Consider the following 8,763-nt stretch of genomic DNA (forward strand, 5'->3'; position numbering starts at 1 on the left):
TTACTTATACCTAATGGAAATCGGGTTGAGATCTGCCCTTATGAGTCCTATGAAAAAAGAGATGAAGTGTACGTAGAGCAAATCAGACGGCTTGATTTCAACTCTTCTCTACAATGTGATAAAACATTCGTTAATTATGCAGTGGTGCCACTGCTTACAACAGCGGTTTGTATAAATTACACATCACGCTTATTTACAAGTATATAAGCGGCGGTGGGGTTTAAGAGTTAAATGTTTTCAGCAAAGACCCAGTTACCGCTCCAGTGATAGGATACGAGCTGCTGTCTCTTTGATCGATAATTTAATACCCAGTCGATTCGACCAGCTGTTGTTCTGCGAAACAACGAAAATCGATTTACCCTGCAAATGTCACCTTGATGCGATAACTGAATTTTCGAATATTAAGATCTCCTGAGACTATTTCACGAGATAGTTTGTCAGTGGCATTACGTAGTATAAATCCCAGGCGTTTGAGTGGACACATTAGTGATAGTATTGATATCTCTGGTGAATAAACGAACAAACACAACATAACTGTCTTCAAATGATCGCTACAGTATAACGTATAATCTATAAACACACACACACCAGACGGAGAATTGCCAGAATCGTTAGAGCTTCAGTCGAAATTTCTTATGATATTTATTCCTGTTTCGTATGGCCTGAGTTCAAATCTCGTCGAAGCTCTACTTTACCGTTTATCTTTATAGTGTCGATGAATTAATGGCGCGCTGCTTTGTAGTTTGAGCGGTGTACCCACGATCTTGCAATCGTGGGTTCGATTCCCTGACCGGGCGGTGCGTTGTGTTCTTGAGCCGAACACTTCATTTCACATTGCTCTACAATTACGTCGACATCTTATTTCTTTATTGCTCACAAGGGGCTAAACATAGAGGGGACAAACAAGGACAGACAAAGGGATAAAGTCGATTACATCGACCCCAGTGCGTAACTGGTACTTGATTTATCGACCCCGAACGGATGAAAGGCAAAGTCGACCTCAGCGGAATTTGAACTCAGAACGTAACGGCAAACCAAATACCGCTAAGCATTTCGCCCGGCGTGCTAACGTTTCTGCCAGCTCACCGCCTTATAATACGACATCTGGTGTGTGGGACACCGTACTCCTGTAAAGGCAATGTGAATTTGATGGATGAGAGAGTTTATATACAGCACAAAAGAGGTGGAGTATTGTGCAAAAAAAAAAAAACAGTTTCAAGCAATGAAAGATTCTAGACGATCGCTTCGAACTTAGACCTCACCGTCTTAAAATAATATGACTTTACTGATCAACTCAGACCTGGATAAATATAATACGCTAGAAATAAAAATGTGTTCGTCACGGTCAGAACGCCGATCAGACGATAAGTATTTATCACAGAAAGCATACCATTGTTGGTCGTTTGTTCACCCTACCTTATATGGAATTAATTTCACCCTCCCTCTCTCACTGTCTATTAGATACTAACTACATCTCCTATACAATTACAAAAAATAATTCACCTCACCAGCTTTCATCTCTTTCTGTTACGACTTCTCACGCTACTCCTCACATTTCTGCAACTACGACTGTTACCGCTTATGCAGATGTCGTTTTCATTTGGAGATAGAATTTAGATTACGGAGGTAGGTAGGTAGGTAGGCAGATAGACTGACAAACAGGTTGACCGGCAGATAGATAGATAGATAGATAGATAGATAGATAGATAGATTGACATGTCAATGTATGGAGCTCAGACTTCACTCTATCACAACTCTGAGTACGTGCATGTGTGTGTGTGTGTGTGTGTGTGTGGTGAGACAGAGAGAAAGAGAGAGATTACGATATAGAACGACATTAAAATTAAACATGTATAAGTATAAATGCGCGTACATATGCGCAAATGTGTAAGAAGAGAGCAGCAGTGTGGGTATCAAGCGACCTTATCCATTCAGCAAAGCCTTTACTTGTTCCCATCATCATCATCATAACCATCATCATCATCATCAATACTAATGAAAGTCATTGTTGGTTGCTTGGTCACGCTAAAAATGTTACGCTGTTTAATACGAACTACAGAACATCAGTATGTTACATCTGTAATTTATTGCTAACTAAACAGTATTATTGTTATTAATAATATAATTATTGCAAAATATACAAATAAGAAATTTGTTTAACTTAATTTTTTTAATGTAATAAATATTTTTATTTTGAGAATTAGTATTCGTTTTATTCTTTTGTGGATAAATAAAATAAGTCTATAACTATTGTACCTACGTAAGATAATTATTGTACTTACGTAAGATATTAACAACAGTGGCAAACGCTTATTCTTAACAGAACTCACCATGCGACGGGTAACAGTAGGGTGCACAAGGAGGTTGCTGAAAAGCTCCTGGTTTTAAGGATATCACGGAAAGCCTGGCTGGAGACCCAACATTCCGAATTCTTTACAGGGCTTAGAAAAACTGAAGGACTGTTGCAAAGCTGCAATAGATGTGTGAATCTGACAGGGGAATATGTTGAATGAAATCATAATTAACTGATCCTCCTGTATTTTTTTTTTACCGAAAGTCAGGAACTTTTCAACACCACCACCACTACCTCGTATGGGTGCAGGCATAGCTGTGTGGTAAGAAGTTTGCTTCCTAACAACATGGTGTCGGGTTCAATCCCTCTGTGAGGTGGTTGGAGCAAGTGTCGTCTACTAAAGACTCGGACTTACCAAAGCCTTGTAAGTGTATTTGGTAGACGGAAACTGAACGAAGCCCGTCGTGTGTCTGCGTGTGTGTGTGTGTGTGTGTGTGTGTGTGTGTGTGTGTGTTTGTGCCCCGTCATCGCTTGACAAGCAGTGTAGGTGTGTTTACGTCCCCGTAACTTAGCGAATTGGCAAAAGAGACCGATAAAATAAGTACCAGGCTTTAAAAAAATTAAGTACTGAGGTCGATTCATTCGATTAAAAAAAATCTTCAAAACGTTGCCCCAGCATGGCCGCAGTGTAATGACTTAAACAAGGAAAAGATTAAAGATAAAACATACATATCCGAATAAATAGAGACACGCAGATGCATAAACACACATACATACATACATACACACACATACATATATTCATACATACATACATGCATACATACATACATATATACAGGCATACATACGTACATACATACATTCATGCATACATACGTACATACATACATACATACGTACGTACATACATACTTACATACATACACACACATTATATAAACACGTAATCACACCTAAACACACACGTGCGTATATATTATTTATATCCATCATACTATACGTATATACCTGCCGACGGAGCTACAGACACTGACATATAGAAATATATACAAAAGAATCTATAGAAATTCAATACATATGTCAATATAATTGATGTATACAAGTGAATGTATACGTAAAGAGACAGACGGCTAGACACACATGTACAGACGAGTGTATAATCACATTTATACATATGCAAAACAGAAATGAATGCGTGTATATGTGAAAAAAATACAAAAGTAAGTGTAAATGACTGTGAAAATAGATGTGTAGGTATATACTTAGATAAGAGATACAGAGACAGATATGGACATACGTAGATATGTGTGTGTGTGTGCATCGATATATATATATATGTATATAATATATATATATATATTTATATATATATATATGACTGCTCAACACCGCGTTGGTGGGTGTAATTTCGTTATTTGTGAATTAAAGCTACCATTGGTTTCATCTTAAGAAAAGTTGGAAAATATTCTAGTGTCTTAACAATTCTTCAAGTCGATCAAATGGAGAAAGATGTTCACCTCCGTTTTGGAAAATACAGCCTCGTTTTGTACGCGGGGCATCTCGTAAATTCACGTGAACAAAACAATGAATCAAAGGAAGTTACTCTTTGGTGACATCTTTTGGATGTTTGTCTTCCTTGGATTTGTCATTTGGGTAAATTGTTGTATGATCAATTTGTTTGCATGGTGTTCTTATACTGAAGTAGTTTGTCATCGAGGCATATTTCTTCTGTGTGTGGATTAGAAAGGTCCAACTTCAAGAATAGCATATACTACATTGAACCAAATATAAACAGATCAAGAGGCGCAGATAGAGGAAAATCTTATGGTTTAACCCACCTTATAGCATGTATGTAGCTACTAACATAGCTAGGAAATTCTTAAAACTAATAGACAACCACTTCCCACATTCACACAAATACCACAAGATTTTCAACAGAAATACTATTAAAGTTAGCTATAGTTGCCTCCCCAATATAGGGTCAATAATACTCAATCGCAATAAATATAAACACACCAGAAACACCAAAAAATGCAGAGGTCAGGGTACCAAATGTGAATTCTGTATTACTGAAAAATTAAACATTATACAATCAACAGATAACATCCTAAACATCAGGGATGAAGCCTTCTCTCCCAACATACACAAACAATATTTTACACTCAATTATTTCAAAGAGCTACTGTCTGCGACGGTAACCCCACCAGGATAGTACCTTTCCTAAACGTGAACATACGTAGCACACAAACTTCACACACAGAAGAAATATGCCCCAATGGCGAACTACCCCAGTACACAAATATAAGAACACCATGCCCAGAACAAAAACAACATAATGCAAACAAATTGATCATACAATTTGCCCAAATGACAAATCCAGGGGAGACAAACATCCAAAAGATGTCACCAAAGAGTAACATCCCTTGATTCATTTTGTTCACGTGAATTTACTAAAACCCCGCGAAGAAAATGAGGCTATATACATACATACATACATAAATACATATACATGTGTGTGTGTGTGTGTGTGTATATATATATATATATATATATGTATGTATGTATTTATGCGCGTATGTGTATAAGCACGGTAATGATGATAGATATCCATATATGCACAAAAAATATATACAGATAGGCATACGGGCACACATACATGCAAAAAAACACACGTGTTCACTCACATACGTGTGTGTGTGTAATGTATATATATATTGGGTTGGCAACTAAGTTCGCACCGTTTTTTATTTTTTATTTTTAAAAGGTTTAATAAAAAAAATAACAACTAATTAATCAATAATGTATTCACCCTTGTTGTTTACAACTTCTCAACGTTCAACAAGATTTTCAATACCTCGTTGGCACCCGATTTCGACTCGAAAAATTGATCCAACCAAGCTCTCAATTCTGCATCAGTATTGAACGAAACTCTGCGTATAGTATTTGAAAGAGATCGAAAGATGTGGAAATCCGTTGGTGCCAAATCAGGAGAGTACAGTGGGTGTGGCAGCCCTTCCCAGCCATGCGTTTGAATGGCTCCCTTGGTCATATTGGCGATATTAGGGCGGGCGTTGTCGTGCAGCAGAGGAACTCCATGTTGCCGATTAGGTCTTTTCTCCTGAATAGCCGTGTTGATTTGTTCCATCTGTTGAACATAGAGTTCTGCGTTGACCATTTGGTTCCGTTCAAGCAATTCGTAATGGATAATCCCTTCCCAGTTCCACCATACATACAACATCGTTTTGCGCGGAAGATCTTGTTTCACGCACGGTGTCACTTGTTTACCGGGGCTAAGCCATTCCTTAAGCTGCTTCATATTGATGTGCAGGCACCATTTTTCGTCACCAGTAATGATTCGGTAAAGAAATCGTTGCTTGTGTCCATGAGTTGAGCGGTGACGAGCAAACAAACCGGCGGAGATTGTAGCTCGTTGATTTTTGTTGTTGTCACTTAAAGCATGCGGAACCCATGCTCCATACTTCTGAACCTTTCCCATCGAGTGAAGATGCATCTCTATAGCAGTGTGGGAGCATTCCATTTTCTCTGCCAGTTCCCTTGTTGTCTAACGAGAATTTTCGTGCAAAAGTTGGTTTAATCGCTCTTCATCGAACTCAACTGGACTGCCAGAACGAGGTGCGTTTATGAGGTCAAAGTTTCCATTTTTGAACTTGGTATACCAATCACAAGCGGTTCTTTCAGCTATGGCACCCTCTCCATACACAGCACAAATGTCGCGAACAGCTTTTGCGGCCTTAGAACCTTGATTAAAAGCAAAAAGAAGGAGGTGTCGAAAATGCTCATTTTTCTTAACTTGACATTCCATTTTAATGATCTAAAAATTAAAAAAAAATTAACCAAAAGTAACTAGAAAAAAAAACAGATTCCAAAACGATTCAAACATAGAATTTTCGAAAAAAATAGATTCCAAAATTTTAAATCGCAATAAATTCCAAAATTTTAAAAAACGGTGGGAAGTTAGTTGCCAACCCAATATATATATATATATATATATACATATATATATAACCTTATATATATTTACACACGCATACACAAACATATAACAACAAGCACGCTCGTATTGTCGCGTACACACAACGAATATATGCATACATGTACACAGAGAGTTTGTTCTGTTGACCTACTGGAGACTATTAAGATAAGTGAATAGAAATACCCAAATTTTTTAAGAACAGGGCTACCAAAAACAAGAAAATACTTTGGTTTCCAACAGAAGAAAGAAAAATTATCAGATACGTCAAGCGAGAAAGTCAGTTAAAAGATAAAGCCAAAGGTATTGTATAGTTCTTATTTAGCGATGTCTATAGATTCAGATTAAGCTAGTCCCCTAATTCCTTGTGTAAGAGAGTCTAAATATTCGAAGACACATGAGGTTGCAATTGATGATTAATTTATTACAGTTCTCTAGAAATCCAGCGGGCAATTAAATTTGAATTGCTTCTTGGCAACGCAATCTACACAGTTTTCGTTCTCTTTGTATATGATTGATGCACAGTAGGATTGAACCCAAAACCATGAGATTACAAAACCAGCTTCTTAACCACACAGCTATACCTGCATTTAATGCTTAATTAAACTATCTATTGATTTCTAAGACACATGGATAGTTCAATAAAAGCTCGGTTGACTGTCAGAGTCAAGTAAACAATATACGATCAGGCAAATGCCTGATCGTTTTATCGATTCAAGCCGCATAGACATACCACTTCGTTGGTACATGTCTATATTTCATGTGTTTAATATGAGCTAGAACCATTGCATACGTATTTTAGTGTAAGATAGAGAATACTGCTATGTTCATGCCTCTCTCAAGGGCTTTAAACTAAAGTGACAGGTGAAGGGGTTAATCCGAATGACGGATTAAGTCTACGAGCCAGCAAAATGCAGTGGTTTCAATTTTTCAAAGAGATAAAACTGCAATGTTCACCTAGATGTTTTACAAACAACTTGCACATGCAAGCGCTACCAGTCGAAAGCTCAGCATACCGGAAGCCAGCAAGTGTATGGGGTCACCAGGAGAGAATGCGCGCCGTTCCGGGGCCTACCTCTCGACGGCATCAATGCGGTCCACCCCCACCCCCACACTCACTGCAATATTCACCTAAATGTAATTCAGATATGAAATTTCAAACCAGAGTAAAAATCGGTTTTTCGAAGTAAACAAAAAAAAAAGTTACACTTCAATCGAAATTCAATATCTAAACTTTGAAAACTAAAACTCAAATAGATTTTCATTTTCTTACTTTTTTTTTTTGCTTTGAAGGCACATGGCTCAGTGGTTAGAGCGTCGGGCTCACAATCATGAGGTAGTGGGTTCGATTTCTAGACCAGGTTGTGTGTTGTGTTCTTGAGCAAGACACTTTATTTCACGTTGCTCCAGTTCACTCAGCTGTAGAAATGAGTTGCGACGAGACTGGTGCCAAGCTGGATCGGCCTTTGCCTTTCCCTTGGATATCATCGGTATCGGAGAGAGAGGACGCTGGTGCGCATGGGTGACTGCTGGTCTTCCATAAGCAACCTTGCCCGGACTTGTGCCTCGTGGGGTGGGGTGGGGTTACTTACTAGGTGCAATCCTATGGTCATTCATGACCAAAGGGAGAAATAAGAGAGAATAGAGTTATATAACAAGACAACACATGAATGATTGAGGAGAAAGGGAGAAAAAAGCAGGCTGGTGTGTAAATTTGTATGCTTTTATGCTCTTTTACTCGTTTCAGTTATTGGACTGTGTTGTGCTAGCTCTCCACTTTGAAGGGTTTTAGACAAGCCCTCCCTCAACACCAACATTTTCATCTTCATTTCTCTATAATATGTTAGTATTTTTTAAAGGAGATACTTATAGGAAAATTCTAAAATGGTGCGTTCTTATTCTTCTTGTTTAAATTGTGTGATTATGCAGATGGTCTCTTGTGCAATGTTCGCTTCTAAAGTCAGCTTGTTCTTTAGCTGTTTCTTGCTTGAGGAATGGTTTCAAACATTCTAAGATGATGACCAAAAGTAATTTATTTGTATGTGATATCAGTGTTTGTGTGATAATCCTCACCCATAAGCAAGTCTCCCCATTCTCTATATGGGCACATATTTCATACAAAACTATTAGTAGCACATAATAACATGTGGCGTTAGGAAGGGCATCCAGCTGTAGAAACTCTGCCAGATCAGATTGGAGCCTGGTGCAGCCATCTGGCTTGCCAGTCCCCAGTCAAACTGTCCAACCCATGCCAGCATGGAAAGCGGACATTAAACGATGATGATGATGATGATTTCACTGTGCACCAATCCTCCCTCAAGATCTTACAACAGAGGTTGTGGAATACTATTATAGTGATTCTTTCCTGCATGGAGGCACAATGGCCTACTGGTTAGGGCAGCGGACTTGCGGTCATAGGATCGCGGTTTCGATTCCCAGACCGGACGTTGTGAGTGTTTACTGAGCGAAAACACCT

This window comes from Octopus bimaculoides, chromosome 12 (assembly GCF_001194135.2).
Source record: "Octopus bimaculoides isolate UCB-OBI-ISO-001 chromosome 12, ASM119413v2, whole genome shotgun sequence".
Classification (NCBI taxonomy): domain Eukaryota; kingdom Metazoa; phylum Mollusca; class Cephalopoda; order Octopoda; family Octopodidae; genus Octopus; species Octopus bimaculoides.